This window comes from Magnolia sinica, chromosome 17 (assembly GCF_029962835.1).
Source record: "Magnolia sinica isolate HGM2019 chromosome 17, MsV1, whole genome shotgun sequence".
NCBI lineage: Eukaryota > Viridiplantae > Streptophyta > Magnoliopsida > Magnoliales > Magnoliaceae > Magnolia > Magnolia sinica.
The window spans coordinates 40038128-40057350 of record NC_080589.1 but is presented as its reverse complement, the minus strand read 5'-3'; positions in this window follow the sequence as shown (position 1 = coordinate 40057350).

The following is a 19223-nucleotide window of genomic DNA, read 5'->3' as shown; positions in this document are numbered from 1 at the left end:
AAAGACGAGTGGCAGAGCCAACTCAATAAATTTGATAAGGCAGGGGCAATGCTTGTATCTATAGCCTCATATAAATTCAAAGAAATTCACTTGTATTTGACATCATCTCATAATCCCAAAAGGGCCAACAATTGTGATGGTATTAACTAAATCAATTGATAGGGTAATTCCCAGAAAAACATGTAATCATAAAAGGCAGGATAATTCGCATCATTAAAGACATGGAAAAGGTAGGATAATTCATATCATAAAAGACACGAAAGAGGCCAGATGAAATAATAGGAATACAGGTAAATGACAGAATAAATAAATCAACTTAAAGTACCGTAAGCTTAAAGGATAAAACCCTCACCTTCATTTGTCTGTTTGACTAATTCCAAATTTAAATGCTCGTTCACACGATCTTTTCCTACTACACCTGATCAAGGTTAAATTAGATTCCTAGGTTAAGGAGATTTCTTTTTTAGGCTCAAATTTTGGGTCATGCCATCTAACAAATCAATTTTGCTAAGTTGACTCGTTTCACCAAGTTAACTCAGTTTGGGTCGGGTAAAGCATTGACATATCTTACCCATTGAATGCAGGATTTAGGAAGAATGGGGAACAAGGAAAGAGATGCATGGATTCCCTACCTCCTGAATCTGGTTCTGGAACCCCCTAGTGAGATTGGACGCGGCTGGAAAGGTGGAGTTACTGTGGAGCGTGCAGACGATTAGCCTCTCTCCCCTTTCTCTCTCTCTCTCTCTCTCTCTCTCTCTCTCTCTCTTTCTCTCTCTCTCTTTCTTTCTCTCTCCTTTGTTGTATCCACCTGTTGCCGGTGAGACACTCTTTATAGCGTGGAGTGAAGTTTCCAGAATTCCTCTGTGAAACCTTTCGCAGATCGCTTACGCAGCCCCTGTTTCTAGCGCGGTGAAATTGCGAAGGCAGACCTATGTGCGATGGCTGCCGTGGAATCCAGTGACTAGGTCTTCCTGACCCTTCTTCTTGAGAACAATTAGGATTCCTGCCCGGAGTGCCTGAATGGTCTGGTTCACTCCCGAGATCCTTGTTTCGATCGTCCTCCCTGACGGATCATCCAGGTTTCTTGGACGCCCGATCTTTATGTTTCGTCGATTGTGCTAAACTCTGTGGGGCCCATATTCTCTGATGTTTGAGAAATCCACTCCTTCCATCAAACTTCCCATGAAATCTTGGCCTAAGAGAATGTGGTATGGATCACATCTGTGGTGGCCCACCGTATTTCTCTCGCCGCCGTTTATCTTATGCTTGAATGGTTGGAAGATGTTCTTGCTACTTCTTTATAACTTCTTCTTTTAAGCTTTGATCAGATGGCCTGTAAGAGTTCAATGTATGGTCCAGATCAGATGGCCTGTAAGAGTTCAATTTATGGTCCAGATCTGATGGCCTGTAAGAGTTCAATGTATGGTCCAGATCAGATGGTTGATCCGAGATAGCGGCCCATCAGGACTGTCCGCGAGTCCCTATTTGGACGTTCACAGTGGAACGTCCTCTGGAGAGAGGACTCTCTCTCTCTCTCTCTCTCTCTCTCTTAGTGAAACACGTGGGTCAGCCTCGTGTTGACTGACTTACGGTTTCCATACCTTGCAGGTGTGTGTGATCTGTGCACATGCGCCTAGTACGTGGAGTTCATGATGGAGATCCAAAGAATTCCACGCTGTCCAATAATTATTCCACCTGATTTCTAGTGCTAAGCCCAAGTGTGAGTCTCATCCAAGGATCGAGTGGCTCTATTTTTTACTGAACATCTGTTTAATCACCAACCCTGCTAATTCGATGGCTGATCTTCGTCATGTACGGTTCATTCATGATGTTTAGGCCCGACATCGAGTTTCATGTCAAGAGGATAGTGGGAAACATGTGATCTTGGCTTCAAGGTTTGGTTTAGTGTCGCTTATGTAATTATTGTGGTCATAAGAGTTTTGTGAAATCTAATAGTTCCACGTAGTTGTGGTCACGTTTCTGAGTATTCCTTATTAAAGAATTTATATCTAAATCCTTATGTATGCAGGATCACACATTGATTTTTCTTAAGGGAATGTACATACACTAATCCCCATAATTAATGGTTGGATGATCTGATTTATGAATGAGGATCACTCCTAATGGTTATATACATAAGTCTGGGTTATTGGGTTTTATGCTGAATTCTAGGGTAACGCTGAAACTTTCCTTATTAAGATGGTGGAAAGTTCGAGGCATTACACCTTTCAACTAGGAAAGTAAACATCATGACAGGGTACATGGAGAATGGCCCCATCATGGAATGATCATGTGAATCATGGTGGGCCATCAGCCACACCTAGGGTCTAAAGTGAGATCCATAACATCAATCGATAGGCCCCACTTGGCCCATCATCAAAACATGAAATCTAGGCCTATAAAAGACCCACCGTTCAATCTTCTTGGTCCAATGGAACGCCAAACTCCTTGGTTTTCACTTTAATGGAAGATGATGAGAATTGGAGGGCTAGGATGATGGATCTAAGGGTAGGAAGTGGGCCACACACAACACACTTTTCTCTCCTTGGAAGTGCTTAGACGTCCAATTCTTTTGGTGCTTGGAAAATGTGTAAAGAAAGAGAGAGAAAGGGTGGTTGTAAGAGAGAGGTGATGGGTATGAGTGATGGATGTGAGTGATAGATGTACTTGACTTGAGAGTTGACTTAGGGTAGGTTGCTTGTCTTGGGGAGAAAGAAAGTATGGGTTGTGTACTTGACTAGTGATGAGATGTGTACTTGATTAATTGATTGATTAATGGGATGGGTTGTAGAGATTCTCTTGGGTTTGAAAATGCACGGTGTTTCTTCGAGATAAACGCGGGCCCACAACTTCTGGCCTGGGCATCGCATCGGTGTGCAAGATGCGACATAAATCATGGTGGTCCTCACAGACATGGGCAGTTTGGATGTAACACATACATCAGGTGTGGATTGCTAGCCCACCATCTAGATGGATGGTCCGGATATCAAAGGTGGGCCCCACTAGATGGACCGACGGTGTGGATAAACATACATCACGCGTGCCCACGTACCACACATATTAGGTGGAATTCCACAGAACTTGCTGTTATCGATACATCAACTATATAGCTGGCTGTTGGCCAGCATACACAGCCAATCTACTTCAATATCAGGTGGGTCCCACATGGGCCCACCATAATATTATATGAATATATTATCATATTATATATATATATATTACTATAATATAGTCTAGCGTCCAGGCCCTAGACGGCCTAGATGCCAGACACATACATCAACGACCACACTTCAATGGTGAGCCACACCATCCAGCAGGTTAGACGATGTGAATAAATCACATACATCACGGTGGTCCCATGTGGGTGGGTCACATGTGTTGGACCAAGCCGATGTTCATGTCTCCCTTCAAAACAGGGGATGCCCCAAACGAGTAGCGAGGTGGCTGCAACGTGGGCCCGGTTTGGTCAACTTGGTTGGATGACATAGATCATACATCAAAGTGGGCCATCATACACAACATAAAAGAGAGAGGGAAGGAGAGAGAGAGAGAGAGAGAGAGAGAGAGAGAGAGAGAGAGAGATCGGTGAGATGGAGGGACCCTGCCACTATGGGCCCCTCTGGGTTACAAAACATATAAAAAGGGGTCCCGAATAGGATCCACACCATCAATCGGTGGGCCCCACTTAGTCCATCACAAAAAGCATAAACCTAATCCTACCAAAGCACCCACTGATTCTGCTTCTTCTAGGCTCCATGGACTCCTTAGCTCCTAGGCTTCGTTTTTTACGGAGGATGATAAAGATTGAAGGTTGGGAGATTAGGGGGGTAGGAAGTGGGCCACACCATAGCTTCTCCATGGGAAGCTTGGACATCCTTTCATTGGGAGTTTCTTGGGAGATGGACTTGAGAAAGAGAGAAAGAGAGAGAGAGAGAGAGAGAGAGAGAGGTGATGTAAGAGTGATGGATGATGGGTGATGAGTGGTATGGGTTATGTAAGAGAGAGTTGACTTGGAGAATGGCTTGTGTACTTGGGGATGGTATGGAGTGATGGGTTGTACTTTGATTAATTGATGTGATGGGTTATAGAGATTCTCTCAAAATTCGCAACGCGTAGCGTTTTTCTCAAAATAAATGCAGACCCATAACTCCTGGCTTGGGTATCACATCGGCATGCAAGATGCGACTTAGAACCACGACAATGGTGCGGTCGTAAGAGTAGAAGTCTTGGGTTGACTCGACTCAGATATACAAGATGCGACTTAAAGTCGTGTGTAAACGCTGGTTACAAGTCGCGGTTTGCCAGAATTCGACAGGGAAGATCGCGGAAGTCTAAGGAACGGTACGGTCTAAGATACGGGTCTTACATTGTGGGTATGGAGGCCATAAGTATTTTCAGGGATTTCTAGTCTCCATCACTTTCTGAACCACTGAAGTCTGAGTTTGATTCTTCAATATCATCCAAAGTGGCTGCCATAACCTTTCCTTTGATTTTTCTATTAGGGCATTCAGTGGATAGGTACCCAAACTTTTAGCAAGTGTAACACTATGACTCTTTGGACTTTTTACCTATATAATGTTTGTTGTCTAACTGTTTTCCTTTAAATGGTTGGCCACGGTTTTTATGGGAGAATTTTCTGAACTGTTGAGCCAAAAGGGCCACTTCTTCATCTTCATTTTCCCTTTCACTTTCATCCTCTTCATTAGTAGTGTGTTTTGAAGTTTTGAGGATAGTATTTTTAGGTTTAGGAGTTTACTTGAAGTGTAGTTCAAATGTTTGTAGGGAACCTATGAGTTCTTCTACTTTTATTTCATCCATGTTTCTACATTCTTCAATGGTTGTAACTTTCAAGTTGAATCGTTCTAGTAAGGATCTCAAAATTTTCCTATAGATTTTTGGAACCAAAATTTTTTTTTCCTAATCCACCCATGGAGTTGCAAATGATGTTCAGTTTCGTGAAGAACTTCATGAAGGTCTCATAATCTTCCATTCTGAGGCTTTCAAACTGTGATGTTAGGAGTTGCAGTTTGGATCTTTTTACTGTGTTGGTTCCCTCATGAGTTGTTTCCAACAAGTTACATGCTTCTTTAGCTGTTCCACACATACTGATCTGATTAAAGACTTCTTAGGACACAGCACAATATATAACATTCTTTGCTTTTGCCTCTATAGTCTATTTTTCTTTGTCATGAGTAGACCACAACTCTTTGGATTTTGGTTTGGAAATAGTTGTGCCATCTTCACGTATTACCTGATCAGTTGGGGGTACATATCCATTTTCAACAATGTCCCAAGCATCATGATCCAAAGACCTCAGAAAGCAATGCATCCTAACCTTCCAGTAAACATAATTTTGGTCCATCAAATATATGAGGTTTAGTTATAGATGAGCCCTCTCCTTTGGCCATGATTCCAACTTCAGTCAAGATCACTCTCTAGGCGTTGAAGCCCTTAAGAGAGACCCGCTCTGATACCAATTAAAATTATAGTAAAGACCACTTTAATCGAAGTGGAATAGGTCAAAGTGTCCTGGAGGGGGGTGAATAGGGCTTTATAAACATTTTATGATGATTTACAATCATATTGACATAATCCTGATTTAACAAACTCCTATCAAGATGACCCCAATTTAACTCAAATGGCTTCCAAGCCAAATAGAGGATCCAATCATAAGACTATTCAGAATTTAAACAATATGCAGGCATAGTCTATGAGGAATGAAAGATAAAACTGTGTGTGTGGGGGGGATGTGATTCTTATCAGTTCTAAATAATCATGTGAGTATGCTTTATGAGAACATTCAAAGTAAACACAAATAGTAAGGCAAAAATATCAATCCCAAACACAGTCGTTTATAGTGGTTTAGCTACATGCCTACTCCACTTCTGGCGGACGCACTCAACCCTTGAGTGTACCGGATCTCACTAAAGGAGATTTTAAATCAGGTTTACCTCAAACCAGTACAACCTACATAAGGCTGACTCTAGGACCTACACAAGGTACCTAACATGTCACCACGAGACATAAGTTTATACCCCACATAGGAGCAAGGGTCAACACATAACACCCAGGTTTTATGCCCTACACAAGAGCAAAGGATCCACACAAGGAATCTAGAGTTTATGCCCTACACAAGAGCAAAGGTCAACACACAACACCTAAGTTTTAGGCCACACAGGCCAAGGACCTGCACTATAGACTTAAGTTTATGCTCACCAAGAGCAAGAGTCAACACACAGCACCCCATAGGTATTCTCCCATCGGAGGCCTCCTATGAGGACTTGAAAAGGGTGAGAATCACCTATCACCCAATCCTACGCAAAGGAATAATCAGCAGTCTTTGGACTCTATTGAGTTATAAATAAGTAAATGAGCCTCATTTAGTACGTTGATGAAGATCTCCTCCTATGATGACGAAGAATCTTCTGCTCCCTTAATCCGCAACACTTATGATGCTCCAATGTAAGGCGACGGGTTGTGTCAAGGTTATGTTGGAATCCTACTCTATTAGATATTTTCCTATTTTAGAGACGGAGTGATTCCTAGCATTTAAGCATTCAAGTTATCCTAGCTCAATGATTTGCCATTACGGTAGCAGCTGGATGATCCTTGAATGAGGAAGTTTATTTCCCAATCCACTCTATTGAATATCAATGATAAGGGTGGGTTGGTGGATGAACTCCCATGAGAAAAAGAGCTTTAGGTAAATAGTATGCAGGACTCTCTCAAGGCTCTCTCTATTTTTCTAACCACAACAACCAATAGCAAGCTCCCCTTAAATAGGCAAAGAGATCTAACGGTAATAAAATAGTCAGATTTTTGACAGAGTTCGATATCATCGATCCATCTTCGATATTATCGAACGTATACTTTCGAAGACATCAAGGGATAGATCGATGATATGAACTCTTCTGACAATTATATTTAAATATATTATGCACAGATTGATCATATCGAACATGCTTCGATGTCATTGGATTTCAAACTCCGATTTCATCGAACCACGGTTCAATTTCTCGACTAATGAAAATCAAGAGAGCAGGCTAGATATGAGACAGCTAGATTCAATATTATCAATCCTCCCACGATGTTATTAGATTTCAAATATCGATGATATCGATACCTAGTTCGATTCATCGATCTTTTCTAGAAGATTTTCCTGTAAGCTTGTTGGACATTTCATTATCTGAATTCGATGAAAATGACTTAGATTCAATATGATCGATATTTGAATATTGATTGTATTAAGAGAGTCTCGATTCCTCGAATCATTTAAAGAGGATTTACCTGAAAGTTTACTAGACAGGTTTGGACCGAATTCGATAACATCGAAGAGCCATCGATATCATTGACGTTTGAATTCCGAGGATATTGAGCTTCTCTTTGAGTCATCGAAAAATGCATGATTTGCCTTAGTAGCTTGTTGGTCACTAACAGGCCAGAATTCGATTATATTAAGCTGTCTCAATGATATTGAAATTTGAATGTCGATGATATCAAATGTTCCATCTATTCATTGATAATTTAGTCCAGAGATCAAGTTGGTTGCTAGACACAAGTGGTCCTCAATTTGATGATATCGATTGGATGTCAACGACATCGATAACTGGTGTTCGATCTCATCGAGGTGACCTCGATGTATTAATGAAAGTTGAAAACATAGAAATTTTCCTATTTTACAAAATAGTTTTCATACTTAAGACCCTATGTTGTTCTATCTATTTTTAAGGGTTTTATGTACTTGGGTATTTTGGACATGGGAAGTGAAGCTAAGTTTACCTTTGACGAGTCCAGAGCGCACATCCAGTTGAGGCAGGCGCTTGAAAGATCTTCATATAGGGTTCACTTATCTTGCTAACTCAACACTCACGCTAGTTGACAAACTAGGGCACTTTCATTAGCCACCATTGTCCCCTAGAGTTTGGTCCACATGAAATCTAGCTTATAATGAGGCCCATGGCCCGAATACTACTTGGGAAAATAAATGGGCAGCATTCATATCATTCACACATCATAGTGGGCATCAAGAAGCGGCCCAAGGCCTACATATGTCAAGATGGGCTATAATATGGGGTAACCTATGGCCCAAAAATATCATGGCCAAAGAAAATATACAATACATACATTATGGTGGGCCTCATGGGACAACCCATATGCGTAGAATGGATAACTAAGGTGCATTCAACATTCACCATTATGGGCCTTATAAGTCAGCCCAAAATTTAATAAATTGGATGGGCCATATAATCACATACACCATAGGGGCTTACAACCAGCCCACAAGGTCCAGCACAATGGATGGGCAATATAAACATCATCACATACATCATGGTGGAATCACACATCACAATTGGGCCTCACATATATAATGCAATGGGCCATACATCACAATGGGCCCCATATACATCTCAAAGGGCCTCATCACATGGCCTCATGTGCATCACAATGGACCTCACATAAGGGCCTTACATACATTACATTGGGCCTCACACAAGGGCCTCATGTATCCCACATTAGGCCTCACACAAGCGCTTCACATACATCACATTGGGCCTCATCACATGGGCCTCACATACGTCGTAGTGGGCCTCATGAAACAACCCATAATCTAGGCACAATGGGAGGATAGTGTGTGTAACACATACATCCTAGTGGGCCTTATGGGGCAGCCCCTGATCCAACAAAATAAATGATCAACATGGGTAACATATACATCAAGGTAGGCCTCACAGGTCAGTTCTATGGTCCAGAAAATAGATGGACAGTGTGCTTACAACACACACATCAAGGTGGGCCTAGATAGTGCAGATCGGCCCCACCATACGAACAGTGTCCAGCAAGGTGGGCCCTACACACAGTAAGTGGGTCTTGCTTGTACAACATGTGGACCCTGCACGTCTAGTAATAGATGGACAGTGCGGAATGAGACACATACATCATGTGGGTCCACGTCCTAGCCAAACTAGATAGCATGGACTGGACTGGACGGTGGGGTCCACGTCTAGCTAGATTGGACGGTAAGGATGAAACACTTACATCACGGTAGGCTCCACCGTCCAGCCTACATGGACGGTGGATGGTACAGATGAAACATATACATCAGGTGGGTCTACACGTGTAGCCCACCAGCTGCTTTGAATTAAAGCAGATATTTGTGTTTTCTCTCATCCATCCAAGCGTGCTGGACATCTTGCGGACAGACGGCCTGGATGGAACACATCATCAAGGTGGCCTCATGTCCATAGACTGGACGGATGGCCAAAGCTTGGATCAAACTAATATTTGTGGTTTCCTTCATCTAGGCTTGTCCAAACTAATAGGCAGCAAGCCCACCCACTGGACAATGCAACAAGGTGGGCCCACAAGCGGACATCATGGATATAGAATACAAACATCATAGTAGGGTCCACCAGGGTGGGCCACACAGCCCCAGGATTAGGCCGATATTTGTGTTCTTCTCTTCAACTAGGCCTACATGGTCTGTCCAGCCATGCAGGCCCAATTGGGCAACAAGATGGGCCTATTTGTTGGATGGTGGGTGTCTCACTGGTGGATAGCTATGATAAAGTACATGTATCATCAGGTGGGACACACATCACTATGAAAGAAAGGGACAAAGAAAGAGAGAGAGAGAAAACGGTGGTGGTGGGAGGAGCTTCACCACTATGAGCTCCTCTCATGCATGCACATGTACATTAAGTGGGCTTCACATAGATGAGCCATACATCAGAAATTTTTGTGGGGAAATTCCATTTCCACCACTTAAATTAGGGCCTAGGTGGCCATAACAAGTTGCATGACATAGAAACTTCGTGGTGGGATCCATGGAGAATGGTCCCGCCATGGATACATACATGTAAGATATGGTGGGCCATTGGCCACACCTAGGGACCAAGATGGGATCTCCACTATTGATTGGTGGGTCCCACTAAAGGATGAAGATCCATGCAAAGATATAAAAGAAACAAGTGTTAAGAAGCACCCGCCTCAAATCTCTTCCTCCTTCCACCTATAAGTTCTATAGCTCCAAGAGGATTGATCTAATGGTTGAGATGGGCTTGGGAAGGTTGGATTGAGAGATCTTGGGGTACAATGGGGTTAGATTTTTAGGATGGGTTTCTCTCCAAGGTGGGACATCCAAGCTCCCTAGAGTTGCAATGGAGGAAGTGAGAGAGAATGGGAGGGAGAAAGGGAGAAAAGAGAGAGAAATGATGGTTTGTAAGAGCAATCATGACATGTGTAAGAAGCATGGGAGAGAAAGGGCATCATTACTAGCATGTATGGGTAAAAAAGGCATGCCTAGCATGATTACGTAGCAAGCATGGGTGTGGATGATGTCACCCCTAGGCTAGTATCCTAGGGTGACATCACCCTCATGATGGTCCTAGGAAATGGTGTTATCTGGAATGCCCTAGCCCTACAACGTGCGGTTCACGGCCGGAATAAAGCACGAGCCACATCTCACAATCTAAGCGTCGGATTGGCCCATGAGACGCGGCTACGATGCGGTCACAATGGCATAGGTCTCAAGTTAAGTTGGTTCGGGTTTATAGGATGCGACTTAAGGTCACTCACAAATGTTATCTACAGGTCACGGGTCGCCGGAATTCGATGGAAAGGACTGCAAGATCCTAAGGAATGGAATGGTACTAGGACATAGGCCTGACATGCAATATAGTAATAACTCGGTAAGACCGAGGTTAAATCCATAGGGACTAAACTTGTACATATTCTGAAAATAACTAAAACTAGAAAAATATCTAAATTGAAATATGAATAATTGAAAGTAATGGTGAATAATGTTGATTAAAACTTATGAATTTAAATGTTGGAATAAGGGTGCCAAGGATCCACTTGTAGCTATCAAGATTCTACCTTGCTTGATTTAATAAACACAATTGGAATTGGAGTCCTATCCAATCCAATTAGAAGATAAAACAATTTAAATCAAATATGAACTTTTCATTGACCTAATTCTCAATGGAGGAGAATTGTGAAGATTAGAAGAGATTCCATCACCCTACCATGCCCAGGAGATGATGGTGAACAATGGGATTAACAATCTCACTATCTCAAAATAGGAAAAGAAGATATCCAAATCTATCATGGCATCTATTATAATTTGAGTCATAATAAATCATAGAAAACTGAAAATATTCCCTTAATATCAAACTATAAATCAATGAAGTTCAATAAGAGCAAGAATCAAAGCAAAATTAATATCCCAACACGCTACAAGCACTACGTGAAAAATGGAAAAAAAAAAAGGACAGATTTAGAGACGGTTCTGGACCGTCTCTAAAATTACTTGGTTTAAAGACGCTTTAGAGACGGCCGAAAACTGTCTCTAAAATTTTAGACGGCCCCTGACCGTACTTAATATTGTCTTAAAAATTTGAAGGTCTACAAATCATTTAAGTCGGTCGTTGACCGTCTTATATGGGTCATCTAAGACGGTCATTGACCGTCCACATTAGAGACAGTCCTTGACCGTCTTATATGCAGTCATCTAAGACGATCAGTGCCCGTCTGCATTAGAGACAGTCATTGGCTGTCTTTTACTTGTAATCTGAAATGGTCAAAGACCATCTCTATTAGAGACGGTCCGTAGCCGTCTTTTATCCCTGTTAAAGACTGTCTCTATAAGAGACTGTCAAAGACCGTCTCTATTAGAGACTGTCAATGATCGTCTCTATTAGAGACGGTCCTTAGCCATCTTATAGCGGTCATATCAGACCGTCAAAGACTGTCTGCATTAGAGACGGTCTTAAACCGTTTCTAATGCTCAGATCAAAACAACAAAAAATTTATGAAATTCGAAAAAAAAAAAAGTTAAGAAGCTTATAAAAAATAATTAACAATGTTTAAGAAAAATTTAAATTTTGAAAAAAAAACTATGATTTTATAAAAATCTAGATTTTGAAAAAAAATTTAAGAACATTGAATAATGTTGATAACTTTGAAAAAAAAAAAGATTTCGATAAAAAAAATGTTATTTTGAAAAAGAAAATATAAAAAATTAAACAAAATTGTGAAAAAATTGACAAATTGTAAAAAAAAATAATATATTTTTTAAAAAAGAAAACAAGATTTTGTATTTTAACAAAAAAAATTTAAAAGTTGTATAACAAAATTTCGATAAAAAATGATATTTTGAAAAAGAAAATTTTAAAAATTAAATAAAATTGTGAAAATTTTCACAAATTGAAAAAAAATATATTTTTTAAAATAGAAAACTAGATTTTGCATTTTGACAAGAAAAATTGAAAAGTTATATAACAAAAGTGAGATTAAAAAATTGATATTTTGAAAAAGAAAATTTAAGAAATAAAACAAAATTGTGAAAAAATTGACAAATTGTAAAAAAAAAAAAAATTTTTAAAAAGAAAACTAGATTTTTATTTTGACAAGAAAAATTAAAAAGTTAGACAACAAAAGTGAGATTTTGATGATGTGTTGTATATCCTTGCCGGCGCCCCTATGTTTCTCCAACCCATTTTTGGGCCAGGTGTAAAAAATTGTGTAGATTTGAATCTTAAGCGGACCAATATAGGACCTCGCCATTAAAAAGTATAAAGAGCCCATCGTAAGGTTTTTGTAATGTTTATTTGCAATCTAACTTGTTGATAATGTAAAGAAGATCTAAATGAATGTAAACTACAAAGATCAAATTGATCCAAAACTTTTGTGGCCTTCAAAAGGTTTTTAATAGTTATTCATCATTGTTTTGATTGGTATGGCCCACCTGAGATTATTGAGTTCTTGTGATTTGAAATTACATCCTAAAATATGATGGAAAAATATATACGGATGGTGTCAATATACATAAAATATATCAAGGTGGGCCCTACACGGCAAGAGTAACACCCGTGAAGGAGTTACCTAAATAGTGAAATGGTACTATAAGGTCACCTCATGGGAACTTCCCATGAGGTTAATCTGTGCGCCCCACCATGATGTGTGTAGAACATTGACACCATGCATTTGATGTATCCCCTTTAAGTCCAAAAATCAATTGTATATGAAACTCAGGTGGGCCATAGCATCTAAAACTATGCGAAGACATCCCTAAAACATATAAAAGAATTTAGTGGAGCCCACATGAGTTTTAGATGTGTATGAAACTTGATCTGACTCCTCATCCAAGTGGGACATACATAATGAATGGGCTGGATCTATGAACCACATCTAGGTGGGCCTGATAAATGATTATGAATGTTTTAATGGGAGGGTAACCCTCTCAACTATAATATGTGGTGTGGCCCACCCAAGTCATGGATTGACTTTATTTTTAAGCTCATGGCCTACCATGTCATGCCCCAAACCCTGAAATTGGATTCACAGGAATCTCGATTGCCGAATCCGGTGCTGACAGCCTCCGTAGTACCCCATTCTCGGCTCTTAGCGTCCATACGCCAGATTCCGATCCTGGGGTCCTACAAGGAAGTTTTTATATATATATATATATACATTTAACTCGTAATAAGCATAACCACAAGATTACCCAATTCACAAAGGCAACATCATCATCACATATCCACTAATATAATCATTTGAGTACAATGCTGAAAGGAAATACATAAATGAAAACCAAGATCCAGAAGACCACCGCATGCTCCAAGCTCAACACTGCTGCAACCTAACATCACCTGCACGCATCTATCGTGCATAAGCTTATAGAAAGCTTAGAGGGTGGTGTAAGTGTGTGTACAAGGTAAGTGCCAAGTATTCAACATAATGACATCATTATATAAGACTAGAAATACCGGTAATCCATAAATCATACAATATCGGAATAAGCAGAAATATTGATAAGATCATGAATTATCAGAGTAAGCAGGAATATTGACAAGATCATACGATAACAGAGTAAGCGAAAATACGGACAAGTCCATGAGTCAATCAATGTCAGAATATGCAATATAGAACTACTATGCAAATGAGGAATCATAGATAGCCAAATATCAGATGCAGAGGATACAATACAATATACATTCCTGATGAGTAACACAAATAGCGTCAGCCATATCTAAACCATATAAATGCAGAGACACAATAGCTCAAAATGCCATATGCCGCGAATGTTCTGCAATATGCGGTGCGAATGGAATGACCATACTGGAGTGTGAAGTTGGGATGATAGTACGTAGTATCGCAGGCTATGGGGTCCATCACAAGGGACTTCTATCCAAACCAGTCCCATACCTAAATTTGGATAGTCAGACTCAATGTGGTAAACTCCTGATCTCAAGTTAGTCGCGCGCCCCAACCGAAATCCTAGCCATTGCGAAGGCACACGTAATAAATAGTTGCGCACCACCAACCCGAGTGGATAGTGAATGAATGAATGCATGAATGATTATGCAACTCCTGCTCACTAAATCCACATATCAGTACTGTTCATCTCTGGGATCATCACCGGGGTTTAGTACACTCCAAATGGCACTGCCGCTCTCCCAGCCGCACAGTCCAAGTGAGCATAAGAAACCTCACTATCTACCTTACCAATAGTCTGTCAATACCTATCCGGCACGTCGATAGCGGACCCATTCATGAGCTGGTCAAACTCAGCCTAGTATTGCCCCCTACCCTCGGGCGAGTAAGGCTATACCCCCTCCCAACCGACCACGACACATTGGGAGACGCGGCCTCCTGGTATTCGGCATTTAGGCGCTCATGTATCCACTCGGTCTTGATGTTGGGGTGTCTCCTGGCCACGGAAGTTTATGGATTTTCACCCAGGGACATCTATGGCGCCCGTATGCTAGAACCAAACATTTTCGGTGTCCTATTTGGCCATCCACGATATGCCTGTGGAGGCTACGGCCCTGATGCCGCTAGGGCATACAGTAATCATAATGCGAGATGCATGAGTCATACAATCCAGTCATGCATCAGTCCTGCACATACCGCGTGCTCATATGAGATAACCTCCACCTATCAGGGAGTCTCATAACAACATGCTTAATGACATATGCAATGATCAACCACCTCTCATAACAAACATGCAGATGATGCGTATGGGCATGTATCATGATGCTATGCTGTCACATACTCATAACCGGTATTCACAACCAGCATCGATAATCAACCTTGAAAATGTAGACATTTAACCAACATTGCCCCCAAGGAATGGCCCACATAGAGCCAAACATATAATGGGTCCACGGTCTCACACAAAGGCCCGATATAGAACACAGTGGGCCTTACTCAAGGGACACATATACACAATAGGCGGGCCCTGCTCATGGGCCTCACATACATCACATCGAGCTCCATACAAGGGCCTCGAATGTATCACAAAGGGCCACGCCCACGGAACTCGAATACATTACAATGGGCCTTGCCCATAAGTCACAAATACATCACAATGGGCCTCAACTACGGGTCGCATATGCATCATGTAGGCATCAACAATAGGCCTTGGCAATCGAAATTAGCCTTAACAATTAGGTTTGACACTCAGAACTGGCCTCGATACTCGGCTTCGGCAATCAGAATCGGCCTATACAATTGGCCTCGACAAATCGAAATCGATCGATAATCAGAATCGGTAAATCGATCACGTCAATCGGCAATCGGTCACAACAATCAGGGTCGATTGATAGTCAAAATCAGCAAATCGGTCATGTCAATCGGCAATCAGTCACGACAATTGAAATCGATCGATAATCAGAATCGGCAAAATCGGTCACGATAATCGGGATCGATCGATAATCAGAATCAGCAAATCAGTCACGACAATTGGAATCGATAGATAATCAGAGTCAGCAAATCGGTCATGACAATTGATTTGATCAATAATCAGAATCGGCAAATCAGTCACGATAATCAGATCAATCGATAATCAGAATCAGTAAATTGGTCACAATAATCGGGATCGATCGATAAGCAGAATTAGCAAATCGGTCATGACAATCGGATCGATTAATAATCAGAATCGACAAATCGGTCACGATAATTGGATCGATCAATAATCAGAATCGGTAAATCGGTCACGACAATCTGGATCGATCGATAAGCAGAATCCACAAATCGGTCATGACAATCGGATCGATCAATAATCAGAATCGGCAAATCGGTCATAATAATCGGATCGATCGATAATCAGAATCGGCAAATCGGTCACGACAATCGGGATCGATCGATAAGCAGAATCAGCAAATCGGTCATGACAATCGGATCGATCAATAATCAGAATCGGCAAATCGGTCACAATAATCGAATCGATCGATAATCAGAATCGGTAAATCGGTCATGATAATCGGGATCGATCGATAAGCAGAATCAGCAAATCGGTCATGACAATCGGATCGATCAATAATTAGAATCGGCAAATCGGTCACGACAATCGGGATCGATCGATAAACAGAATCAACAAATCGGTCATGACAATCGGATCGATCAATAATCAGAATCGGCAAATCGGTTACGATAATCGGATTGATCGATGATCAGAATCGGCAAATCGGTCACGACAATCGGGATCGATCAATAAGCAGAATCAGCAAATCGGTCTTGACAATCGAATCGATCAATAATCAGAATCGGCAAATCGGTCACGATAATCGGATCGATTGATAATCAGAATCAGCAAATCGGTCACGACAATCAGGATCCATCGATAAGTAGAATCAGCAAATTAGTCATGACAATCGGATCGATCAATAATCAGAATCGACAAATCGGTCACGATAATCGGATCGATCGATAATCAGAGTTGGCAAATCGGTCACCATAATCGGATCGATCGATAATCAAATCGGCAAATCGGTCAGGACAATCGAAATCAATCGATAATCAGAATCGATAAATCGGTCACATCGATCGGAATCAGCAATCGGTCATGACAACGTGGACATTAAACCATCATTGCCCAACAATGTGGCCATTTAACCAACATTGCTCCCAAGGGGTGGTCCACTTAGAGCCAAACGTATGGTGGGCCCATGGCCTCACACAAGGGCCTAATATATAATATCATGGGTCTCATACACAACAGGTGGGCCCTGATCATGGGCCTCAAAAACATAACATGTGGGCCCTACACGTGGGTCTCATATGTATCAAATGGGCCATATATCTGGGCCTCGAATACATCACAATGGTCCTCAGCGCATGGCCCGAAAATATATCACAATGGGCCGCTCATACGGGCCTAATATACATCACCACGGGCCATAACCCATGGGCCCCAAACACATCACAATGGGCTATGTCCCATGGGCCTCAAATACATCGCAATGGGCCTCACTTGTGGGCCTTATATACACAACAGGTGGGCCCTGTACATGACCCTCAATTATATATCAATGGGCCCTCGTTACATCAAGTGGGCCACATCTCATGGGCCTAATTATATCATATTGGGTGGGCCCTGTACGGCCAGCAGGTGGGCCTGCACCTTCCACATGGGCCGATCAAATGAACAGCATGGATGCACAACACATATCATGGTGTCCCATGAGGTCGGATACAGCACAAATGAAACAGATGGACGGCGTGGCTAAAATACATGCATCAAGGTGGGCCATACGTCCATCAAAATGGACACGGTGGGGATATACCCATACATATCATGGTGCGGCCCATATAGCCTGTCAAATGGACGACATGGAAAAATGGCACACACATCATACAGTGGGGTCTACACGCATGTGGGGCCCGTGCTACTGGACAACATGGTAAAATACATAGATTATGTGTGGGGTCCACAGCTCTGTCCAAGCAGTCCAGCACCATCCAGATGGTCTAGACGGTGTTGATAAAACAATTACATCATGATGGTCCCCACGAAATCGGATGGACAGTCCTGCATACATGCAGCAAGGTGGGCTCCCACGTGGATGTGGCCTCACCGGAACATACGTGTGTGTGTACACACACATCTGGTGGGTCCCACATGGGGCCCACCACACACCTTTATATATAATATATTATATACATTATTTTATATATATATATATATTAAAAAAAACAAACTACTGTCCAGAGGTCAGATGAATGGATGGTTGGGTGTAAGGCACATGCACATTCACATGCACCGTCCAGGTGGACGGTGCCGGATAGATATACATACATATGGGTGGGCCCACCCTCACATGAATCACATGTGTGAGGTGGCCTCATGTCCCAGAGAAATGGACGGTAGGTGTGGATACACGCATACATCATGCTGAGGTCCCCCTTCCTCTAACGGATGGACGGCGTGCATGAAATACACGCAACATGTTGGATCTCCACGTGGCACCATCTGTAGGTATAAAATACATACACCAAGTTGGCACCCTCCTCACACGTGTAGTACGTGTGGATGGGTCCCATGTCCAGAAATGGTTGGACATGGACAGTGGGGATGGAACACATGCACTACGGTGGGTCCTCACCTTGGATGGACGGTGTGGATGAAATCCACACGTCTACTGGATTCCGTCCAGCCACAGATCAGGTGGGTCCCACACACGTGGCCCACATATATGCATGGATATATATATTACACTATAATATAATGTATAATATTATAATATCCTCAAAGGAGCCAATATATATACGTATGATATAATATAATATATTATAATATTTTCATAGAGCCAAGTGTCCAGACCCTCTAAATACTTGGACGGACAGTGTGGATTAAAATCATGCACATCATAGTGGCGTCCCACCACCTGTCCAGATGGACGGTGTAGATGAATCACATCATGGTGGTTCCACAAACAGTGGGCCACACGTCTGGGATCAAGCTGATATTTGTATTTTTCCCATCAGACAGCCATGCATGGCAGGCCCTATGATGGCAGCAAGGTGGGCCCACGCGGTGGACAATATGGATAAAATACATTCATGGTGGGCAACACACACCCCATCATCACCACAAAAAATGAAAGAGAGAGAGAGAGACGAGATGGAGGAAGGGCCCCGCCATTATGGGCCCCTCTATATAATGTATACATCAACATAGGCCCCACCATATGTGGGCCCTCAATCCATCAAAATCACACAAATCGACTATAGAAAGCACCCACCTATGATCTTCTCCTCCTTCCGCCAAAGCATGCTAGAGCTCCAATGGATGGACTTCAACGGTTGAGATGGGCTTAGGATGGTGGGATCGGGTGGTAGGAAGGTGGGCCACATTAGCTCACTCCCATGGAGCTTGGACGTGGGTTCTCTCATGGGATTTGCTTGAAATGAGAAAATGAGAAAGAGAGAGGAGATGTAAG